Here is a 4,880-nt window from a genome sequence, read left to right as displayed (position 1 = left end):
ACTGAAAGCAGCCAAAGATAACATATGTCTTTGGGATGGTTATGAGTAACTTTTCTCTAACAGTTAAAATTTTATTAACAAAGAAAGTCATGAAGTCATTACTAGTTAAAGTTAAAGGAATACTCTGCTCAATAGAGCTCTGACTCTTTGTCAGTCTGGCTACAGTTCTGAAAAGAAACCTGGGTTGTTCTTATTTTCCTTCAATTAGTGATGAGTAGTAAGATGTCCCTACTTTACAGAGGGGCTTTTTTATAGAGCAACAGACTCTTTTTCCAGGGTAATGAAGATCTTCTAAATTAGTGAGATGCCATTTCCTCTGCAACTTACGGGTTATCGGCTTTAACGCTTTGAGTTTGTGAGTTATACCACGGAGTCAGGCACGTCTGATTTAAGGCTCTCTTTTTCAGAGGAGCTACAGCTCCAAAGTTTTCTTCAATGAGGATGCAAAACTATTGATAGATAATCTAGCTCACTCACAGAGTTTAGGTAGCTACTCTGCACTGTGTTGGTATATGGCATTAGAGAACATACAAAGAAGGAATCATATCCTTAAACCTAGTTAACAGCGCTTTCCGAAGAGACTTCTAGTGTAATGAAACTTAGTCCCCACTGTGGTAGTCAATAAAGTACATGTAAATGTTATAAGAAATGATCAGACAGAAGGGGGTTTTCAGGGAATACTGTTAAGTCTTCAATTTCCATACCATAAGTCAAAACAAGATCTAAAGTATGATAAAAGTGGTGGGTGGACTCATTTACATTTTGAGCAAAGCCAATTGAGTCTAATAATATATTAAATGCAGTGTTGAGGCTGTCATTCTCACATCTATGTGGATGCAGGAAATCACCCCACGAGATGCCCCCGTGAGGCGGATGTGACTGTGGTATTTTCCACATTGTCATAATTAAAACACAGATAAACATTTGCAGCGATCACTGCTGTTCACGTTGTGAGTGCGGCTCTTCATGACACGGGAGCCGGTCGGCTCGATTCATGTAAAACATAAAAGGGAGAACAGTAACCCACGACATTTCATTACTTCCTGGTGTACGTCTAGCCGGAGGGCTAAATCCGCTCTTCATAACAAGAATTAAGTATTAGAAATTGTGATTTGAAATTTTTTTTCCTCCGCTGCTGTGTGTGCAACTTTCCACGTGCTCACACTGTGTTCGTGCGCGAGAACACGACCATGCGCCCCTTCCGACAGCAGGTGGAATGTTTCGTAGTTCCCATTTTGTTTTTGTTCACTGATTTTCTTCCGGTTTCTGCGTCTTTCATGTTTTGTGTGAAGGGGCCTGAATTTTACACACTGTTAACAGATGATTTGCAATTTCACATATTATATTATTGTCTTGTAATGAAAGTTATGGTTACAATAAAATGAATATATTACTTTGCAAATTTGACTTCTGTGTCAATGGAAAGATTTGCTGAATAAATACAAATCCAGTTGTGATGAACAGGTTGGTTGCCCCCAACCAAACATTTCTGGATCCACCCCTGAACGGAACATAACCTGTCACCACATTTTAGATTTTTACTGCATAACTCAATAACTTCAACCATAGAGAGAACAAAGACTATTTTTTTTTTGGAATGTTGTTTGTTATTTTGTATTTATTTTATTGTGCTGTGAATAAAAATGTTTTTATGATGTAATTTCTTCGATATTAAAGTGTGTGTTATTTTCCTTTCAGCATCACCTGCAGTTTGAGGACAAACTTGATCGATCTCTTGGTTGCGTTGGTTTTGCTGACCTGGTTGCTATGGTTACAGATAATAAAGCCATTGGACAAGAAGATTTGGAGGGATGCCACAGAGGGGGTGACCTTTGACCCCTGACCTCCCCACAGAGAGGCAGGTTTGTTTTTGACATGTGAAGTTGGCGCTGAGGATGATGATGTCAGAGTCGTTTGTGCTGCAGGTCAGAGTGACGTCACAGGAGACAGACGTGTTGGAGACAGAGTCCACCTGCAGGACAACTGGAGACACCGGATCTGTGGACAAAAACCCAAAAAAAACATGAAGACAGGAAGACATGCTGCATCAGAGAGATGATCAGAAACTTACCAACAACTATGACGTTGTATTGTGCTGTTATTCTATCTTTATCCCCTTGAATAAAACCAACATAAAGTCCACTGTCGGCTTTCTGTAGATCCTTCAAAAGCAAAGAGAAGTTTTCTGCAGTAAACTCAATCAATCAATCAATCAATCAATCAACTTTTTTCTTATATAGCGCCAAATCACAACAAACAGTTGCCCCAAGGCGCTCCATCTTTCTTCATATGACTTATGAAAAATTGGTTCACGAGGAGGTAAAAATCTTATTATATTTGTGTCATTAATTATCCATGAAAAAACAAAGCCATCTTCAAGGACAGAAGGTTTGTGTCCATCCAGAAGGACGTCTCCTCCCGTCTGCACAAATACAGGAGTCACATCAACAGAACCTGTTAAAAAACAACACGAAGTGTCAGTAAAATCATCACTGACACCTGAAGAAAACAGAAACAACATTTCTGATTCATCTGGAGCTCTGACACAACTTATGGACATTTATACTCTGAGTTTAAATATGACAGCAGTCAAACATCATGTATCCCAGCATGCAACAGGACGGGCGGGTTAGCAGTCTGTCACACAGTTACAACCACAAGGTGTTAACCACTAGAGCACTGTAAAAAATAAAAAATATAAATCAAATCAATTTTATTTATATAGCGCCAAATCACAACAAACAGTTGCTCCAAGGCGCTTTATATTGTAAGGCAAAAGCCATACAATAATTATGTAAAACCCCAACAATCAAAACGACCCCTTGTGAGCAAGCACTTGGCAACAGTGGGAAGGAAAAACTCCCTTTTAACAGGAAGAAACCTCCAGCAGAACCAGGCTCAGGGAGGGGCAGTCTTCTGCTGGGACTGGTTGGGGCTGAGGGAGAGAATCAGGAAAAAAATATATATAAATAAAAATATATATAAAAAATACAAACAAAATGCAACCTATGAAATTAAGAGTGAAATTCTGTAAAATAACTTTAAAGTACAGAAAATCAATAAAACAGTGTAAACTTTACAGAGTAAAACTGTAGAATATTGAATCAAACACAACTGATGCCTTTTTGCAGTAAGAACATGTTAAGTGTCAAATTCCACTGTAGAATTTTTAGATTCCTGTAGTTTAATCAGACAAATGAAGCTGTTAAAATGACAACATTATGGCATTAAAATTCAGAACCTATTTCACATTTTACAAATAATATGCTGCACACATAAAGGAGTGAAGAGTTTGGAGAAAGGTATTTTTGGACTTAAGACATTTTAATTAAAATGAATGATATACTAATGTATAATTATTATTTGACTCTATTTGTTCTAACCTCTGATAGAATAACTGTTGCTCATGTAGTGAATATTTAAAAATGTCAACAGATCTTCTGTGGACACTTTTTTAGAAAGATGCTAAAATCCACTTGATGACTTAAATTAGATTTATTAAAAGTGTTAAGCATATTCGTTATTAGGGCAAAGCCATGTTGATCAGCATCCAATTAGATTTATATGATTAAGTCAGTGACCATGTATACGCCCACGCGCACCACCACTTTTTTGCTATGTTGGAATAAAAGGCTGACTTACCAGTTTTTGTGAGTGTGCCAGCCAATGGAGAAAATGGTTGTTGAGCGTTTCTCTTAGCAATGCTAGTCAGTAAAGTTTTTCCACTGTGTTAACTCTGAGTAAAATGCAAGTGCTGCTATGCAGGGATGGCGAATATCTCCACAAAAAGCCTTCGTAAGCACTTTGTGACTTCAGCTTTTGTAAGTTACCACATGAATATATTTAACTTTTGATTTTAGTGCATTAAAAGACAAATGTCAACATGAGAAATGTCTCACCCTGTAAAGGTGTGCAGGTCAGCAGCAGGAGTCCCAGAATCACAAAAACACACTTTTCACACATTTCACACACTCGGACTTCAGCTGAAACAAACTGCGTCGTCCTGTTTGTTCTTTCAAACAACCACAACGTTTGAGAACATTTCCGGTTAAAACCCAACACTTCAGATGACGTTTCCTTTTGCTTCTGCGTTCAGCGTTTGTTCTGCAAAGTGAAAACGTTCAGTATTTTTAACAGCGGTTAATCGTCATGTCTTCCTCAGTTACATATTCTCATAGATTATTGTTTAAAGTTTTACAGTTTTTGTTTGTCACGATCGTCTGTGATAAATGACTTTTCACAAAAGCTGATTTAGCTCTTTTTATTTTGTACAGTTTGTTGCTTCATAAAACACATTAACATGATAATTTGTAAAACTCTCACTGACTTTGAGGTTCAGAATTCTAACAAGGTTCTACCTTTGAGCCACTGTGAAGCAGCTGGATTGCCCTCCTGTTTGGACCCATCTGTGTCAGACTGGTGAACCCGTCTGGGGGTCAGACTGTATGCAGGCAAACAAAAGACAAACTTTTTGCATTTCCACTACGTCTGTTATGGCTGAGCCGGGAAACAACCAAACAGGATCCAAAAAATGCAGGAGGTGAGTGTGAGCAACAACAGAAGTCTGCAGGCAACCCACCAGTCATACCTGGATGGGCACAATAGAAGTCCCACAGGAGGGAGGGGCCCAGGGTGAGACCCCACAACACCCAGGAGTGACCTTCAAGTCCATAACCCTCTCAGTTCACCAGATACTGGAACTCTCCAGTGATGAACATCCAGGATCCAGCAAACCAGATGGGAGGAGACTGGAACTTACTGGGTTGAGTTGAAAGACATGGAAAGTAAGATGAATGCTGAGAGACCAGGGCAGGTGTAGCAGGATGGCCACCGGGCAGAGAACTCCTTTTTTTAAACTGTGTCTGTATATATAATGATGG

The 4,880-nt window shown here is 38.9% G+C and overlaps 1 long non-coding RNA gene across 1 annotated transcript; it reads right to left on the bottom strand.

Annotated features, from left to right (window-relative positions):
* Window positions 1-1,873: 1,873 nt before the first annotated feature.
* LOC117522549 lies at window positions 1,874-4,032 on the bottom strand. Its single transcript, XR_004564239.1, has 3 exons — window positions 3,900-4,032; window positions 2,072-2,454; window positions 1,874-1,998 (listed from the first exon to the last, which is right to left on the bottom strand). It is a non-coding gene; the product is annotated as an uncharacterized LOC117522549 (long non-coding RNA).
* Window positions 4,033-4,880: the final 848 nt, after the last annotated feature.

This window comes from Thalassophryne amazonica, chromosome 12 (assembly GCF_902500255.1).
Source record: "Thalassophryne amazonica chromosome 12, fThaAma1.1, whole genome shotgun sequence".
NCBI lineage: Eukaryota > Metazoa > Chordata > Actinopteri > Batrachoidiformes > Batrachoididae > Thalassophryne > Thalassophryne amazonica.
The sequence above is the reverse complement of the archived record's forward strand: the minus strand, read 5'-3'. Positions and strand labels throughout refer to the sequence as shown.